Here is a 20,353-nt window from a genome sequence, read left to right as displayed (position 1 = left end):
GGGTCTTTTGGTTGTGGTTGTTCTAAGGGGTGTCCAAGAGCGCACGCTGTCGAGCATCAGAGGTGGGATTTGAACTCGGGTTTCCAGCTGCCGGGTCCCTCAGTGTAGCCGCCAGGCCAACCGTGCTAGGAGACCTTTCTCCCCGGGCTGTTGTGGGGTTTAAATAGCGGGATTCTTTGCGCGCTGAAAGCGCGTTCTCTGTAGATGCTGGAGTTGGCCCTCTCCGCAGGGGGCCCCTCTCGGTGTTTTACCGAGCTAAGGACGGGTTGAGGAGAAGGCCGAAGGCGGGCCTTGCTCGCGAGGAGCTCAGGGTCCGACGGAGACCGTGCGCCACAACTACGTACAAGTAAAGCACCGCGGGATCCGCGGGGCTCGTGTGGGAAGGGAGGCCCTGGGGCGGAGGAGGACCGAGAAAGTGAGACCCAAGGGAGCCGAGACCAGAGGAGGGACGCTCCAGGGGTGGAGGGCGCAGTCTGGAGAGAGTGTGTGGCTCAAGGGAGCTGTAAGAAAACTAGACCGAGGGCCTGGGCTCAGGTCCTGCTCTTACAGAACCTCCTCGGCCCTGATTCTGGCTCTAAAATGACCAGACTGGATCAAACGGCCTCCTCGATCACCAGCATTCAGAGCGCTCTTCCAGAGGCCTGTAGTGATCTCCTTCCAGCATGTTGTGCAGAATCACTGAGGTCACACATTCTGGCCGGAAGGACGTAATACCTGATTTCTAGAGGGAAGTACACCTGATCAGGGATCGGAAGGTCTCCTGTAAGAGGGGACATCTAGGCTGTGCTCCCAACCATCCTGTCAGGTGCTCAGACTACCCCCATGTTCTGTGAGGAGGCTGATTTCTAGTAAGTGTCTGAAGTAGAGTGTGAACGTAGGACTCTGTGTAGTGTGCCAGCTCTCTGCCCCCACTTCACTGATGAGAGAGTACAGAAAGAGAAGACCCAGAACAGAACCTTGGGGAATACCCATCGTGAGTAGGCAAGACCTGAAAGAAGAACCAGCAAAGGAACATAAGAAGGAAGAGTTGGAAAAGTAAGAGGAGGAACAGGAAAGGACAGTATTAAAAAAACCCTAAAAAGGAGACAGTATCCAGGAGGAGAGGGTGATCAATGGTGTCAAATGCTACAGGGAAGTCAAGAAGAATGAGGAATAAGGAAAGGCTAGTTATAAGAAGGCAGCTTCAGTTGAATGATTAAATGAGGAGCCAGATTGCAGTGGGTGTAGATGAAAATGACAGAGTGTTAGCTTTGTCAGAAAGTTTAGCTAAGAAGGGGAAGAGAGATTTGAGATCATAGCGCAGGGATATAAGATCACAGGAGGGTTTTGTATGGGTGACTGAGACGTGAGCATGTTTGTAGTATAATGGAAGAGCTTGAACTTGAGAGTTTGGAGAAGATAGTGGTGACAGTCTGCTGGAAAGAAGGAAAGGGGACCAAGCATTGGCAAAGACTAAAACTAACTCTTCATGTGAGACTGGAGTGAAAGACATAGTGGGAAAAAGGAGAAGGAACAGATAATTTTGTAACCTCTTCCTTTTAAGGAAGTTGGACCTGGATAGCACAACCCTGATGGCAATGATCATATGAGTTTTGCCAAATTACAAAATTTCACCTTAGACTCTATTCAAACGACATTATAGATTATTACTTTATTGTGTTCATGCCCTTTGGGGTTGTTATATTATCTCAGAAATGTAGAAGCTAAGAAAACATTTGTTGTACTACATCAAGGTTCTTCAGTCCCCTGTATACTGAGTATCATTTTGCTATGCATCAGTGCCTTTTTCTAACTTTTGGTCTAAAAATTTCCGTGAATATGAAGAAAATTTCTATGAATTTAGAGCTCCCCTTATCAAATGGTTGCATAATATTTTATATCTGGAAATCAAGGTGAAGCTGAATTCAGTGCCCTTTGTAGAATTATTTCACACTGGTTATGTTCATAATAATAACAAAGAAAATTTAGCTTTTTAAGTGAAATATTTCATGCGTTTTTCCTGCCACAATGTTGTTCAGTCATTTTTCAGTCCTGTCTAATTTTTTGTGACTCCATTGGAGATTTTCTTGACAAAGATACTGGAGTGGTTTGCCATTTCCTTCTACAGAGCATTTTACAGATAAGGAAACTGAGACAAACAAGGTTAAGTGACTTGCCTAGGGTCACAGCTAGTAATTCTATAGACTAAGACCTATAGACTAAAGGATTGATGATTTTCAACAGTACAAGTGTAAAGATGGAGTTGAAACCACCCAGGTAAAAACATGTTTCAATAAATTGATACATCACAGACTGTATGAAAAGTCTTTCAAAGCCACGGACCTAGAGAGTGTGATAGAAATCTTTGAATCACTTGGAACACTGTTTCAATCATAAGAGATCTTTTTACAACTGCCAACAATCTATTTCTGGTGATTGAGGGATTTCTGTCACACCTTCTAGGCTCTGTATAAAAAGCATGATTATCTGGAATTTGGAAGTTGTTGAAGGTTGATGACATTCTAACTAAATCCCCTAAGAAAGAAACCACCTGGGGGGAGGTGGAGGAAGAAGAGACCTCAGCTTTGACTTTGACCCCTTTTGTGAAATTTGAAGGATATAAACCAGAGGATCAAACTCAGATAGAAATGGATCCTCTTAAAAAACACATGAACAGTATCTATGTTGTATTGTATGTTTATTTATTTTGTTGAACATTTCCTAATTGCATTTAACCTTTAAGGAATTTTGCAGTAGCAACAATTTTGGACTTATTAGCATGTTCTGCTTACAACCTCTTTTCACCTGACAAATCTTTACACAACCCAGGGTACATTGGCATATAAAATAAAAACAAAAAAATAAAAACAAATCAAACATTTTATGATAATAAATCATAAAGAAACATATTTAAAAACAATTCTTTGGTAAACATATAATTTTGCCATTTATTAAAAAATGAAAGCATATTTACATGCTAATAAGATGGATGTGCCTGTTTATTTTTACATAAAGAATTAAATCTTGGTGGAATATCTGATACTGCAGGACAAAGAGCAACCTTAACCTTTTTTCAGAGTTGGTCGAGATTTTCATTTTATATTCATCAATGCTGAGAATGCCACTTCACCTGAATAAGTAGTCCAAAATGGTAGAAGTATGTGTAGGGCCATTTCAGAAATTGTTGGAAATTCTGTCCTAATCCCAAGCCAAAATTCATTTAATGATTTTGTATGTACAGTAAAAACACTGCAATTCATAACATACAACAGTCTCGAATCTGAGCCAAGGTGAATTCACAACCAGTGAAGAGGAAATAAAAGCAATTATTAGGAACTATTTTGCCCAACTATATGACATTGGGTGCCGTGACAGCATGCACAATACAAAGTGCACATATTGTGTATTCACAACCAAGACTGAAGAGAAGTTGTGCAGCTAACGCCACCAGAAACACCTCAGATTCATTACACTTTTGATTTTGAATTACTTTTTGGCCATTGTATGTTCAGAAATATTTTACTGTTGCCAAATTTTTTGAAATTCCCACATTCAGTTACACAACACTATATGGGGTCATGAACCACAGTTTAAGAAGTACTGCATTTTGTCAACTGAAAACAAGTACCCCTTAGTTTATCATGAACCAGATCAAAAAAGGTGATTCTTTTGTGTATGCTAAACCTGACCAAAAGAATCTTTTTAAAAATTCCCTGGAAGATAGGTCATCTCCAAGGATAAGCCTGTAGCATTAACATCACTATCTTTCTGCCTAGCAAATCAAAATACCTTACACTAGGTATGTTCTTTTTACTCTACCTTGGAATATTGGTTTTGGTTTTATGATTACCATAAAATGTAAGTTGGAAGTTCCTTGAAGCAGAGGAAATGAAATCTCCTATTCTGAAATTCACTTAAAGCAGAAATGTTTTATATAGGGAACATAATTCTATTACATAACACATAATGGTATAATATATAATAATATCTGTAAGTATATAGTATTTTAGATTGTATATAAATATGTATATATAGGAGACCATATTACATAAGTATTTGATACTTATGTATTATATTTTTTATAAAACATTTTATATACTTTGAAATTTTATTTTTACAAGCATTTATTATCTCTCCTTCCTACTGCCAACCCCCAGTTGAACATTTTTTTTAAAAAAGGAAAACTCTCATAACAAATACGCACAGTCCAAAAAGACAAATCCCCACATTGACCATATCCAAAAAGATATTTCTCATTTCATATTTTAAATAAACCACCTTTCTGGCAGAAGAGTGTTTCATCTTCAGTCCTCTGAACTTGTAGTTTATCACTGCATCGATGATTTTTCTTTATACTATTGTTGTCACTATATAAATTGTACCCCTAATTCTGCTCATTTCATTATCCACCAGTTAACAGAAATCTTTCTAGTTTCCTCTAAAACTGTCCATTATGTCATTTCTTATGACAAAATAATATTCTAACATTTATATTTTATAGTTTGTTTAGTTATCCCTCAGTAAGTGAGTACTGCCCCCAGTTTCCAGTTTTTGTCTACTATGAAAATAGTTTTTATATATTTTTTCATGCATATGGATCAAATAACTCTGAGAATCATCTGTATAGACATAACATTAAAACCATGGAACCTGATGAAGATTACCAATGCATTACTTTATAGAACTAGAAAAAAATAATAACAAAATTCATACTAAGGGGAAAAAGTTGAGAATCAAAGATAAAATGAATAATTCTAATTATAAAAAAATTAGAAAGCTTCTGCACAAGTAAATCTAATAAAATAATCCTATAAGGGAAACATTTTGGGGAAAATTTGCAAGACGTTTCTCTGATAAAGGTCTCATTTCCAAGATTTAATAGAAATGAATTTAAGTTTATAAGAAAAAGTGATAATTGATAAATGTTCTAAGGATATGAAATGGCAACAGTTTTCAAGGGAGGAAACCCAGGCTCTCTATAAGCATATTAAAAAAATGTTTCAGATCACTACTAAATTAAAGAAATAAAAATAAAAAACTCTAAGGTACCATATCATACCCATCAGAGTAACAAAGATAACATAAAAAGGAAATGTTAAATATTAGAGGGGTTGTGTGGAAACAGGTACATTGATGCACCCTTGGTGGACCTGTGAATGGGTACAGCCCTTCCAGAAAGCAATTTGGAAGTATACCCAAAAAAATTAAACAGTGCATGCTCTGTGATATCACTGCTTGTATCGTACCCAAAAGAGATCAAAGAAACGGAAAAAAATCCCTTACGTACAAAAATATTTCAAACAGCTTTTTATGTGACAAAAAAAGAGGAAACTCTAGGCATGTTCATCAATTACTGAGTAAGCTGAGTAAGCATACACGTGGGATGGAATACTACTGTTATGTGAGAAATGAGGAAATGAGACTTCCATGGTATGAGCAACTTGATCAATATGTTACATAAGCAAAAAGATGGAGTACAGGTCTTAGATGTTCTATTGCCTATCAAATGTCTAGAAGACATTATAATTCGTGTCTAAAACTGAATTAATTATCATTCTCCTCAAATCCTCTCCTCTTATGGGATGTAGTAAAGCAATTCTTAAGGGAAAATTCTTCATCAACAAAAGAGAGAAAGAGCAAATGAATAAATTAAACATGCAACTTAAAACACCTCAAACAACAGCAAATTAAAAACCTCAAGTAAACAACAAAGTAGAAATTCTGAAAATTTAAGAGATAAATAAAATGAAATTTTTTTAAAAATTGAATTAATGAATAAAACCAGCTGTTTTTAAAAAACTAACAAAACCTGTGAACAGTTAGCTAGTCTGATTCCAAAGGAGATAGAGGATAAAGTTAAATTGTTCATATCTGAAATGTGAAAGAAGAATTTACAACAATTAAAAAGGAAATTAAAAGAGGTTATTTTGTCCAATTATATCCTAAAAAATTGATTACTTAGAGAAAATAGATGATAACCAGATTAACAAAAGAAGAAACATACTATTTAAATGATCCAATATGAGCAAAAAAAATTAAAGAAGTCAAAAATGAACATCCAATGAAAACCTCCAGGGACAGATCAATTTACAAATTATTTAACTGAGAAATGATATAATTAAAAAATCAATTCTAAAATTATATAAACTGCAATTACAGGAAAAGAAGGGACTCTTCTAATCTTTTTCTAAAATGCAGATATGGTCTTGATTCCTAAATCAAGGAGAGGCACAGTAGAGAAAAAAAAAACTATTGGCTAATATCCCTAATGAACATTGACAAAAAAACTTAAATAAAATATTACCAAATAGGTTATAACAAATATTAAAATAAACAAAATATTAAATCATATACACCATGACCAAGGGAATTATACTAGGAACAGAAGGTTGGTTCAACAAAAGGAAGACTGTAAATATATTATGTAAAAATATAAATGTTATAGAGTAATAATCCAAACCTCCGCTGACCTCCAGACTCACATCTCCAACTGCCTATTGGATATGTAGAACTGGGTATTCTGTAAATATCATACCTCAACATGTCCAAAATTGAACTCATTATATTCTCACCCAACCCTTTCACTTCTTCCTGACTTCCCTGTTACTATTACCTGTTACCACAATTTTCATATAATCCAATAATTCTTGAATATTTCAATTTGTTTTCCAGATCAGTTATTTTTGATATTATATTTCTTACACTATCTTTTGTTTTTTCAATTTTTTAATTTTGTTCTGATATTTCTTGTTTCATTAAATGATTGTTTTCTATTGGCTCATCCTAATTTTCAGGGCCTTCAGGCTTTGGGCAATGTTCCCTACTGTGTATTCTTCCTTTCACTTCTTCTTCCAGTTATTTGATTTTGAATCACCTTTTCATTTCTTCAAGGTAATATGCTTATAATTCTTATGATTAGAACATTTTTTTTCTGAGGTTCTCCTTGGACCTGTTGTGGGGTTGCTCCCTTCTTCAGGATTTATCCCTTAGGCATTTCTCAGTTCATAATATTCAGTATTGGCTTTGTTTGGCTAATGTCAATAGCCTCAGTGTCTAGGTTGAGGGGCCTCTGCTTGAGTCAATAGCCTATCCCATACTCCTAAGTATGGAGTAGGCCCACTTTGGTCCTAAGCAGAGGGGCTAAAACTAGATTCTTCCTTCTGAAGGAATTGTTTGGCTTTTTCTCCTACTGTGGTACTTTCTCCTGGCATTGAATTCTTAAGCTACTAACCCTTCCCCCAACAACCCTCCCCCACATTGAGTTCTGCTTGACTTACTCCTGGCCATTCTATTTACTGGGAGCCCCTCTCTGGTTCCTATGGAGCTGTTTTGCCCACTCTTGCTTGTCAACTTCAGGGTATCTGCATGATCTGTGAGATCTTCATCATCATTCTGTGAAGCCTGGGGCTAAGCAATGGAATCTACAGCTGATTCTCCTAATTTCTTTTTATACTGGTACCTTTTAAAAGTTTTATTGGGGTTTTTTGGGGGGGATAATATTCCACTATGATCACCAAAACAAGAAATGCTTATATATTAACAAATGGTCTTTGACAGATTTTGGATAAAATATCTATATCTATATCTTTTAGGCTATAGGGTTTTTCTTCCACACTTGGTAGATTCTGAAGGTATACATATACATACATATATGTATGTATGTATATGATTCTGAAGGTATACATATACATACATACATATATGTGTGTATACATATAGACATATGGACCAGTACCTTTGGTGTGATGGCTGCTAAACCCTTTCTGGGGGCTCTTTCCACCTTTGGTGTTCACCTGTTCCACCCAACTCTCAGCTATGGCTCCAAGAAGCTGCAGCATGCGCCGTGACCACACCCCGGTAAACCATTTCATCAGACTGGTCAAACCAGGTTGAGGGTAACCAAGAGGACTCAAATCCATTGGTGAGTTAGGGGAGGGGTCTACCCTAAGCATGTAAAGACTTCCTCTGGTGGAATGGGCATATGAGAACAATTTGTTCCACCGGCCATGAAGGCTGCTGAAGCAGGCAACGTGGAGTGCTTGGTTAGACACAGAAGATGCCAAGGTCATCCACTGCATCCTGAGCCAGAAGAAGAGAGAGAAAAGAAGAGTGAGGCTGATGACTTTGTGCAACTCTGCCTCACTTAAATCGAATTTATGCACGAATCCAAAGACATCACTCACACTATTTTACTATTATGCCTCAAAGTCCTGTGTCAATAGACAAATGATGAAGCAGCAGGTGAGGATACACTGGGAGTTGTATCACAACCCTGCACAAAAGTGGCCCAGACCATAGGGTTGTTTCTCACTGGAAGAAGCAGTGGGACTGAGCAACTCCCTGGATATCTGAGCAGCCTTTTAAGAAGAGAGAGAGAGAGAGAGAGAGAGAGATGTGCGTGTGCACACATGTATGTATGTATATGTATGTATGCATATGTATATATACTATATACACGTGTGTATGAGTATATCCATACATACACACATATATTTCCATCTCTATGTGATGGGAACACATATATGTATGCATACATATATACACACACATATTTACATTCATGCATGACAGGAATATATTTTACTGTAAAACTTCTATGAATTTTGACTTAATATTTACTATATCAGTGTCACACGTATGAAAATCATTCAGCCAATCAATAAACATGTATTAAAAGCCTACTATGTTCTGGGAATTGTGCTAAGGGCTGAGGGCACAAAGAAAAGTAAAAGATAGTCGGTGCTCTCTAGGAGCTCACTTTCTGATGGAGGAGACAGCATATAAACCATCATGCGCAAACAAAATATATACAGGTTGAATTGGAAATAAACAGAGGGAAGGGACTAGAATTAAGAGGAATCAAGATAGGTATCCTGTAGAAGGTGGGATTTTAGTTGGGCCTTGAAGGAAGACAAGAAAGTCAGGAAGCAAGATGAGGAAGGAGAAACAGTAAAGAAGCTGGTGTCCCTGGCTTGCAGAATATGTAAAGGGGAGAAAAATTTAAGGTGTAATAAGACTAAAAGGATGGGAAGGGGGCAAATTTTAAAGGACTTTGAATGCCAGTTTGTCTTGAATTCCCTGCCTTCAAGAAGTTCAGAATCTAATGAGGAAGACAGTAAGCAAACACAAACACATACGTGCACATACATATACATATATGTGCACATGTACATATATGCATACACACGCACACATACATATATGCCTACACACAGGATAAATAGAAAATAATTAAAAGGAAGGCACTAGAAATAAGAGGGGTTGGGAAAGACAGCCTGTAGAATATGGAATTTTTAATTGCAACTTGAAGAAAACTGGGGGGACTTTCTTCCAAGCACGGAGGGAAGCCAGAGAAAATGCCCAAGGCTGAGAGATGGAGTGTCTTGTTCAAGAACAGCCAGGAGGCCAGGGTCATTGGATCAAAGAGGATGTGGTGGGCAGTGAGGGATAAGATTGGAAAGGTTGGAAGGAAAGGGTGTGGGGAAGTGTTGACTTTTAATTACTTTAAACACTAAACAGAGGGTTTTGTATTTGATTCTGGAAGTGATAGGGAGTCACTGGAGTTTATTGAGTAGGGGGATAACATGGTTGGATCTATACTTTAGGAAAATCATTTTGACACCTGAATGAAAGATGGATTGAAGATGGGGAAATGAGACAGGGAGACCCTACCATTAGGTTATTACAGTAGTCCATTGGGGAGCAGGACTATGACGCTGAGGTGGGTTCATGAGGAACTCGGAGGATCCTGTTGCCTTGGACTTTTTCTGGGGAAGGGGGTAGAGACTTTTTCTGGGGAAAAATAATGAGTTCAATTTCTGAGTTGAAAGGAACCTTAGAGGTCTTCTAGTCCCACACTCCCATTTTATAGATGAAGAAACTGAGGTCCAGAGGAGTTCATTGACTTTTACAAAGTTATCCATCAATTAACTGAGGTGAGAATTGAATCTTAATTATCTGACTCCCAATGTAGTATATTTTCCGCATTGTTGGTCCAATTTTTTTTTTTCCATACTGCATTATAGTTTTCCAGGAGTTCTTGTTATATAGAGAATTCTCCCCCCAGAGTCATTTATGCTCTTGGGTTTATTGAACACAGGTATTGTTGAGTTTGATTGTTTCTGATTCTTATTTGTCTAGTCTATTCATTGAACTACTTTAAATTTTTTAACTGGTACCAAATTGTTGTGGTGATTATTGCTTTATAATATAATTCAAAGCCTGGAAGTGCTATTCCTCCTTTATTCTTACTTAAGAAAAATAAATTGGGGCAGCTAGGTGGTGCAGTGGATAGAGCACCAGTGCAGGAGTCAGGAGGACCTGAGTTCAAATTTCACCTCAGACACTTGACACTCACTAGTTGTGTGACCTTGGGCAAGTCAATTAACCCCAATTGCCTCATCTTGGGTCACCTCCAGTCATCCTGATGAATATCTGGTCACTGCAGTCAGGTGGCTCTGGAGGAGAAGTGAGGCTGGTGACCTTCACTGCCCTCCCTCGCTCAAAACAAAGTCAAGTGCAAGTCATGTCATTATGTCTCTGGTGGCATGGTCTTCTTTGGCAACAAGTGCACACACACACACACACACACACACATACACACTTAAGAAAAATTATTTCCCTTGACACACTCTACCTTTTGTTCCTCCTAAGGAATTTTGTTATTATTTTTGAGGGCTTCGTGAAGCACTTTGGTATAGCACAAAATCTGTGAAGTAATTAGGTGTTATTATAATTTTTAATAATTTTGGTGTAGTCTAATTATGATTAATAAATATTCCTTCAATAATTTAAGCAAGCTCATTCTTTATGTCTCTAAAGCAAAGGGTTGACAAGCTAAACTACGCCCAAGGGTCAAATTCTGCCTTCTGCCTATTTTTGTAAGGTCTAAGAGCTAAGAATGTTCTTTATATTTTTTAGCAAAATGAAAACTTTATTTAAAAAATGTAAAAAACCATTTTTAGTTCACCATTCAAAATGGCTGATGTGCCAAATTGGGTGTAGGACTACAGTTTGCAGGCCTCTGCTTTAAAGAGTGTTATTGTTCTTTATATATTTTGAGTGTGTCTTGGTAGATTGACTACCAGGTATCTCTTGTATTTCATAGTTATTCTGAGTGAGAGATCCCATTCTATTATTTCTTCCTGGTCTTTGCTAAGGTTAGTTAGAAATACTGATGATTGTAGATTTATTTTCTGTTTGGCTACTTTACTAAAACTATTGTTCAAATTGATTTCTTTATTGATCCTTTGGCATTCTGTAGGTATGCCATTATTATCATTTAGAAAGAAGGGTAATTTTGTCTCCTCTTTGCCAATATTCTTGTCTTCAATTTCTTTTGTCTATTGCTCTTGTTGGTATTTCTATGTCAAAGAATAGTGGCGAGGGCTTACCTTTACCTTTGTATTACTGGAAAAAACATAGTGTTTTCACATTTTAAATAATACTGGTTTTTAGTTTAAGAGACATACTCTTATATTAAAACAGGGCCTTTCCAAGCTCCCCCAAAATAAGTGTAATATTTATGTTAAAAGGCTTTTTAGTAATCTTATCGATATTATGTGGATTTGCTTGATTTTGTTTTGAATATGATTCTGTATATTAATTGGTTTCTTGATCTATATGCTCTTCAATCCATTTTGTACAACAAATATGCAATAGTACAACTATACAACAAATCCCAATAAATTACACTTCTTAAAATATCACTTTGTTATGCTCCTACTGGCTCCAAAATCCTCAGTGGCTCCCCTTTGCCCTTCAAATAAAGTTTCCTTTTTTACGAAAAAATAATTAACTTATTTGTTTTCAGTTTTCTGCAATCACTTCCATAAATCTTAGATTTTCTCTCCCTCTCTCCCCCCTTCCTCCCCAGATGGCATGGAATCTTATATGTATTCTACACAGACATTCTTACTAAAGACATTTTCACCTTGGTCATGTTGCATGGAAAAATTAAAATGAATAGGAGAAACCATGAGAAAAAACAAAACAAAACAAAACAAACCACAAGAGAAAATAGTCTGCTTCATTCTGTGATTCAATTAACCTGACATTTAAAACGCTAAAATCTGACCTAACTTACCTTTTTAGCCTTACTTAACTGCTGGAAGTAATTACCCCCAGACAATTTTTTTTTTCATTTGCCTCCCTTGAAATTTCCTCCCATCTATTTTCTGGTTTATTCATCTTCCTTGCTCAATTAAAGTTGCATCATCTCCATAAAGTATTTCCTTTCTATTAACATGATTATTGTTAGTTCTGTCTTTGGAATTCATATAGCAGTTATTGTCTGTGCCATTCACCGAATCCTATAATCTTAAAATTTGATGCGTCCTTAGAGTTTGAGAAGACCTTCTATCCCAACTATACATCTTTGATAAGATTTTTTTTAAATAAAATTTTCCTTTTTTTAATTAGCCAAAATCTGCCCTCTCTTTCTCCCCTCCCCCAACTGAAAAAGGAAGAAAAATAAAGCTCTTTTAAAAAATATGTAGAGCCAAACAAATTTCCACATTGACTATGTTAAAAAAAAAACCCTCAATCTTTGCTGAATTCATCACCTTTCTATCAGAAGGTGGGTATCATGTTTCATCATAAATCTTAAGGATTTATGATTGTTAATTGTGTTTATAAGAGTTCTCAAGTCTTTTAGAGTTGTTTTTACAATATTGTTATATAAATTGTTCTTTTGGTTCTGTTTATTTCTCTCTGCATCAGTTAATACAAGTTTTCCCAAGTCTCTCTCAAATTGTCCCCTTCATCATTTCTTATTGTGCAATAGTATTCTATCACATTCATAGACCATAACTTGCCCACTTATTCTCCAATTAATGGGAATCTCCTTTATTTGCACTTCTTTGGCACCACAAAAAGAATTGCTATAAATATTAGTCCAATTCCTCCTTCTTTAACCTCTTTGGGGTTCCCAAAGGCATTAACTTTGACATATAGTTGTCTAGTCTCTGCTTGGACCCTAAAAAGGGCTTATTCTATTTTTTAAAAAGCTGTAATCAAATGTTTTGTTATACTTATAACATTAATCTGTGAATCTAGTAGTCCTTTGAAAATGAAATGATTTTAGTTTGGCAGGGCTTTTTTTTTTTTAGTGAATCTATGATGACTCCTAGTGATCATTGCTTCCTCATCTAAGTACTCACCAACCAACTATTCCCATTTATTTTTAATTTTTGTTGGACACATGTCAAGCTCATTGGTCTTCCATTTCTAGTATCCATCTTTCTTCACTTTTAAAATAATGAGAATGTGTGCTTTCCTCCAGTTTTTGGTACCTTTCCTATTCTCTACAATTTCTGAAAGCTTGAATGTATCCAGATGTTATAGTAATCACCACGTTCAGGGTACGCAGGCACATGGAACGTCTAATTTCCCTTTACCTCAACAATTTATTTGGATTTGCTTGGTGACACTTGACCTCCTTTTCAGCCAGTTTTCTAGCCAGTCATTATTTCCAACCCTCCCCAAAAAGCCAACCTATAAAGTTCTCCTTTTAAAAAGACTTAACAAGTCTGACGTATATTTTTACTAGCACTTTAAAGCTACACCAACAGTTATGGAGTGTTCAAAAACCTGGGGAAGCATTGTAGGTTGTTTCAGGTTTAGGGATAACATTGAAGGGAATACAAACAATAGGTACGGGGTTTTGCAAGGAATTGATGGGAATTGTGGGAAAATGCGAATGATCATATTCAAAGTATTCCTGAACCAAAATTATCCTAGCATAGAAACATAGTTCTTAAGATTTAGTCATCCCATTTCTGAAAATTTTGTGGAAGGCTTCCTGGATTTAATTAAATATAATTTTTCAAATTCTGCTGGGGGGCAAAGTTAGTTGTTCCCTAAGTACTTGTACAGTGTTCCCTTTACAAATTCTTATATTTTGGAGGAAATGGTTCAAAGCATTTGAAAGCACCAAAAGCAATACTTTTATTAATTTATTAATTGTTCCTGGGTTATTTCAATAGCTGACACCTTTACAGTGTTAGTGTTTACAAAGCAATTCATGTACTTTGATTCAAGTAATATTTAGAAAATGACCCTAGAGGTTATCTTCAATTTACAGATGAGGAAGCCAAGGCTCAGAAAGACTTTGTGAATTGTTTATGGTTACACTGCTAGAAAGTTGGAAGTAGGTTTGCATGTAGGTCTCTCCTGGACTGAAAGTTAAATTATAGTTATCATCTAAAGTATGTTTGAGATTAAAGATTGAGGAGAGTGTTATCAGTACTTCATTATCTTGAGATAGCTAGTTCTTGTATTTCAAAGAACACAGTGATAAGATAAGTAGAATAGTTTGAGACTAAAGGGGAAAATTTAGCAGAAGGTAGAAAGTGATAAGGAAAAAGAAAGGGATATGCTTAAAGGAATCTGTGTGGAAGAACACATACAGACTAAAATTTTTAAAAGACACACAAGAGATGGAAATGAGGGCAATAAATTTTAGATATACAGGAAAGAGAAACAAGATGCTATAAGTATCGGAAAGGCTCAAACTAAGTCATATGATGTGTGGAAAAACATTTTTTTAAAAGTTTTTTAAAGTTCTGGTCAGGGTAAGAGAAAGATTTGCAAAAGGATAGGACCTCTGCTTGGAGAGTACAGGAAGATGAGAGGTGACAAGATCTAGCAAAAGTCTTTAACTATTATTATTTTTTCCCAGACTCTCATCTTCTGGATGGGAATTTTAGGACAAAAAAAATAGTTAATGGGAATTGATTATGCAAATTTCATTGACAATTGCCAAACACAATACATGTAGCACTTCGAATGGAGGAAACTGGGTAAAATGTGAGTTTCATTATCTTTATTCTCAACTTCATTTCTGGCTTCTCAGATAAGCTAAGGCCTGGGCTCCGAGGTTTCTTTTTTCTCCAGGCAGTTAAATGTTCTCTCAGTATCAATGTAGTTAAACAGTTATGTCAGTTTAATATCAAATTAATAAATGCAAGGCACTCCCAAGTGTTAGATATAAAGATAAAAGTGAAACAGTATCTGCTCTCAAAGTGTTTAAACTGTACTTAAATGTATATATGTACTTTTTAAAATATATATAATTGATCGTAGTTCTAATGGATAATGTAGTTAGTTTTACATGTTTATCACAGTCAAATACACATTTTATTAATTTGTTATGTTTGAGTTAATGCCTATTTTACTCGGATGAAGGAGCTGGCCTTGACTACAGGCATTCTATTCCTCAGAAGGGTAATTTTAAGAAATTTGTATCAAAATTTAACTGTAACTTATTTCATAACGTAGAAAGTAAAGGACACATCATCTGGATTTGTTTTTAATCCAGTGTGCCTAACTATGCTTAATATGAAATATTAATTAATAAGGTAAAGAGAAAGAGAAGGATTTTTCTCTTATCTTTTTTTCTCTATATCTTTCATTCCTACCTATTTCTAAACTGATATTTGTGCCATTTTTTGATGACAGGTAGAATAGACCAGGTACAACTGTTGGTCAATTAGAACACAATTTGTACATAGTAGTCACAATAAATACTCACTGAATTAAATTGACTAAGTTTCCACTAGTCAAATCTTCACAATCAAACCAAAACCATAAACTGAGACAGTCTTGAAAATACAGGGGAAAAAAAACTATCCTCTTAATCGTCTCATTGTCTGTTTTTCTTTAGCTTCAGAAATATGTTTACTACAACAGGTTTTATGAAGGAATAGGAAAAAAAAGTTGCTCTGCTTCCAGTCATTTAAACACTGTATTATGATATATAAAAGAATATTATTATTAGATGTCGTAGATACAGTACCCAGCCTGGAGTGAGGAAGATTCTGAGTTCAGAACTGGTTTGAGATACAAGCTGTGTGACTCTGGGCAAGTCACTTAACTTGTTTGCCTTTGTTGTGAGCTGGGTTGTTGTGAGGATTAAATGAAATTATAGTTGTAAAGCACATAGTACGTGCTATATAAATGCTAGCTATTATTAGTAATTATTGTTACATATAATATATAACCCATGCATTGCTAGAAGAGCATCATACTTAACTTGTATTAATGTTTCTGCCAAATCTCAAAGTTTATAAATGCTTATACTATTTCAATAGAATACTCCTAATTTAATGTTTTCCGTGTTTCTTTCAAAAATGTTTTAATTTTAAGAAGTTAAGCTCAGTTTTATGACCAGCTGATCTCCTCTGGAGAAAAATGATAATTTAGTCTTCCTCTGTGCTCTCACTTGGTTTACATTTTGTTTTTCTTTGCAATGCTAAACAAAACCAAACATGTGACTTTACTTACAGCAGATAGTTAGTTTTCCTGTTTAACATAACAACTGTAGGGTGTTGTATTCATGGGAAATTTAGTTTCCACCCTTAAGCCTACTGTACCAGAACACTACTACAGAAAGGTTATAATTAGAAGATCTGAGGTGTAGGCCTGGAAAGTCATCTTCCCGTCCAACTCCCTCATTTGACAGGTGAAAAAAATGAGGCCTAAGGAGGGGAAGTTATTTGCCCAAGTTGACACGTTATTGAACCCAGATTATTTTTTTAAATGTTGGCAATCCTCCTTTTTTTAAGTTAATTTATTTTTAGTTTTCAATATTCACTTCCATAAGTTTTAAATTTTTTCCTCCTCCCTTCCTCCCCCCTCCCATCATGAGTCCTCTGGGATTGTTTTAGGTCCTTGCATTGCTGAGAAGGGCTAAGACTATCAAAATCAGTCATCATATTGTGGCTGTGATGGTGTATAAAGTCCTCCTGGTTCTGCTCCTTTCACTCAGCATCAGTTCATGTAAGTCTTTCCAGGTTTTTCTTGTGAGAAGTGTGCTCACTTTAGAAAGAAGCTGCTTGTGAAGCCAGCAAAGCTCTGATTTTATTTTACATTTGTTTTACATTCCTTGTGAATGGGTAACTTCCTAAAGGAGTACATTTGCTCAGACAAATGCCAGGCTTTCTATGCCCTGTCCCCAATTTAAATTTCCCTCTTTGTTCCCCATTGGCTAAAGGAAATTTCCTGGACCACCTCTTCCACATTCTTCCTTCTCTTAGATATGTTCCCCCCAAACAGCTTATTAAGCACGTGGACAAGCTTCTGACCTTTTACTTATCAGAAGCCTGGTTCTGCTAGGTCACAGCCTTGGTTAGAGTCTGTCACCTGTGACTTACACCCTGTAGCACTCTTGTAAAGCTAAGAGCAGAATTCCTTCTTCTGCCTCTCACTTCTGTTCATAGTTTCTTACAGCACACTAATATCCCATTACATCTATATACCACAACTTGCTCAGCCATTCCCCAATGGCTGGACATCCGCTCTATTTCCAGTTCTTGACCACCACAAAGGGAGCTGCTATAAATATTTCTGTCCACGTAGGACCCTTTCCCATCTTGATGATCTCTTGGGGATACGGTCCTAGAAGGATATTGCTGGGTCAAAGGGTCTGCACATTTTTGTAGCCCTTTGGGCATAGCTCCAAATTGCTCTGTAGAGCAGCAATGCTCTTTTTAAAAACATTAAATAATTTCTTTTTGGTTTTCAACATTCACTTCCACAAGATTTCTCCCCCTCCCTCCTCTCCCCCCACCCCAGGCCCCACCCTCTTTTTAAGGCAGCTTTAGGAACCACACACAGAGTTGGACTGCCTTCCAGCCACCCTCGTGGGTCCGCGCAGCCCTCCACTCTCCTAGGTCCCCCAGGACAGCTCCCGCCGGTGTATCCTCCCCCGGGGTGAGGTCTAGCAGCGCCCCAAAGCTTGGCTCCCTTTCCTAGCCTATGGGAGCCTCTAAGGCTGCAAGGGCATGTAGGACCGGACCGCCTGGAGCTGGGGGTTGGCGAGCACGCGCTCCCAGTCCCGCCCCGGCCCCATCACGTGCGGGGGGTGTTGGTGGGGGACAATAAAGGGGGCTGGGGGGGCGTGAGCGAGGCTGCGGTGCGCGCGCAGGGAGTGAGTCGCGTGCACGGAGGCGGAGGGAGGGACTGACGGACAGATGGACTGACCCCGCTGGGGCCCGAGCCGCCATCACCAGCCACGTGAGCTCTAGCGCCCGGATCTTGGGGAGACCTCCCTACAAGTGTGCGGGGAGCGAGCTGGCTGGCCCCCCTCCAGAGCGGGAGAGCGAGGCGTCCGTCGGTCCGTCCGTCCCCAGTGACGCCCCCTTCCCCTCCCCCACCCCCGCTCTTTGTTCAGCCTCCGATCTCCGCCCAGCTCTCCGCGTCGCCCGGGGGTCCGTCTCCATTTCCCCGCGATCGTTCCCCGGACGGCCCCTAGGCGTTGAACTCGGCCGCGCACGAAGTTAGTTGCCCGAAGTAGCCAGCGGTTAGTATCTGTTGCGGCTCCCGGCGGGAGCTGGCGCCCCGGGGGCGGCCCTGCGGGCTTTCCTAGGACCCGCGTGTGTTTGTCGTGGTGGGTTAGGGGGCCGAGGCGGGGGAGGGGGAGGGGAGGGACTTTGTTTCTTCGCTGTCCGAAGATCGAAGCTTCGCTCGGCGGTGTCCGGAGCTCCTCACGTGACCAGTTTCACTTCGGACCCACGGGGTCGGTCCAGCTGGGAGCTGAGTTTTCGTCCCGAGTGGGGGTGGGGCAGGGCGGAACTGGGGGACCGGGAAGCTCGGCGGCAGCGCAGCCTTCGGGAGTCGGTTCTGTACCTTGGGACTAGAGGTAACGCGTTCCCAGCTACGTGACGGGATGGATCGGAAGGAGCCTTTGAAAGTGTTAAACGAGCTACTCGGCTCTGCCAGCAGATGGCCTTTTGTTGTTAATGGGACTTGGTAATGTGATTTTGAGCCGTTAGCCGGACAGCTTGTAAATAGAAACCCGTGTTTTTGAATGTTGAAGTGGATTGAATGGGCTTTTGCCCTCGGTGGTTTCGACCGTGCTCCCTTAAGAAGCGTCACTTACAGCGACCGTGAATTTGTAAATTTCCTCTGTGTATGTATCAGCTTCTGCAGATTGTTAATTGGTGCGTTCTGTTGGAGAGGGGAAAAAAGCCTTTTTGTTCTCATTCAGGATTGGGAAAATACTTTTTGATTATTATTTTGTAATAAATAGAATTCTGAATTCAGGGTAAAGATCTGGATTCTGATCCCGCCTTTGACACTCATCATGTCGCCCTGAGCAGTTTATTTCGAAATGAAACTAGTGTCTCCTGTTAGCACCTGCCTTCACGTGGCTTGTTTGGCTCTCAAAAGAGAAATCCGGGTAAAGCGCCTTGTGGATACCCTTTGGATGGGTAATGCTTACTTTCTACTCCTGCTATATAGGAGATTCTTACATCCTGCATGTAGCTAGAAACCTCTGGTTCTTATGTCAAAACTTCGTAAAGCTTTCCCCTTTGCTGATTAAAAAGTTAAGGGATACATTGTTTCCTCCCTATACTTAAGTAGTACTTAAATCTGTAGAAAGAAGGGAGGAAGTTGGTCTTCTCTAGTTTTTATTTTTCCTGATGCAGGCCAGAATTGTTAAAGTAATGGACGTCTCAACAATTTCAGCAGTTAATTTTGGGCTTGTTACCTGGTAATTCGTACAAGTTTAGTAGATTTAGTTAAAGTAACGATGTGAATGCAGTTTTTGTGTGGTCTTGAGGTCTCTGATAACACTAACTCTTGTTGAATTAGCAAAACTTTGTAGCAGTTTGGGGAGCTCTGTTGCTTTCTGGCTGATATTGTGACTCCTTCAACCAACATCTTCTTCCCCTTTCTTCCTCTTTTCTTTCCTTCCGCTTGGATGTCTCTGATAAATTTTAGCTTGAAAGTTTATAAAACAGAACAACAAAAATTACCCAGAACAAATGAACTATGTTACTTTAGTATGATTGACTGCTTTAAAAAATAAAGTCAGTTAAAGTAAGTAATTAATGCTACTTAAATCTTCTACTGTTTTTGATTCATTTTTTCTGCTCTCATTTATTTGTTTTGAGGTACCCACAAACAGTAAAACTAGCATGCTTTTTATGATTTCACATGTTGAAACTCTGCTGTGTCTGAGAATTCTTACCTGTTAGAACTCATGTTCTTCTAAGTGTATTTTGTAGGAAATTTAGTTTATGGAAATTTAATTATATGGAAATGGAAATCAGTGATGGAGTAGTTCATTTGTGTTTTACTGTACAATTCACACATAAAAGAGTGAGCAAAATATACTTGTTTGAGGAGGTCATATCAGGAGAAGTGCTATAAATATTTGAGAAGGAAAAGATCTCTCTTATTTAGGGGAACCAGGAAAAGTTTTGTGGAGAAGATAACTGATCTGAGCCTTGAAAGAAAGGGTCAGTAATTAACAGTTCTGTCACAGCAGAGAGAAAAGGAAAGAAGCTGCAGTGGTATCCATTCCTTTACTTATTGACTTATAAAAGCTGTTAAGTCTTCCTTGGTAATCAGACAGCAGCTTGATGAA

General features: G+C 38.1%; 1 protein-coding gene across 5 annotated transcripts in view; it reads left to right on the top strand.

Moving 5' to 3' along the window:
- The first annotated feature begins 7,324 nt into the window (after positions 1–7,324).
- OSBPL1A (oxysterol binding protein like 1A) overlaps positions 7,325–20,353 on the top strand; it is a 324,266-nt gene continuing 311,237 nt past the window's right edge. Inside the window, exon 1 of one of the 5 annotated variants that reach the window (XM_072604414.1) lies at positions 7,325–7,434. The gene's annotated coding sequence lies outside the window, so the exon portion shown is untranslated. Of the gene's footprint in view, positions 7,435–17,593; positions 17,692–18,146; positions 18,281–18,418; positions 18,890–20,353 lie in introns of those variants that run through there. The other 4 variants (XM_072604417.1, XM_072604412.1, XM_072604415.1 and 1 more) reach the window with 4 other exon arrangements.

Source organism: Notamacropus eugenii, chromosome 4, assembly GCF_028372415.1.
Source record: "Notamacropus eugenii isolate mMacEug1 chromosome 4, mMacEug1.pri_v2, whole genome shotgun sequence".
NCBI lineage: Eukaryota > Metazoa > Chordata > Mammalia > Diprotodontia > Macropodidae > Notamacropus > Notamacropus eugenii.
The sequence above is the reverse complement of the archived record's forward strand: the minus strand, read 5'-3'. Positions and strand labels throughout refer to the sequence as shown.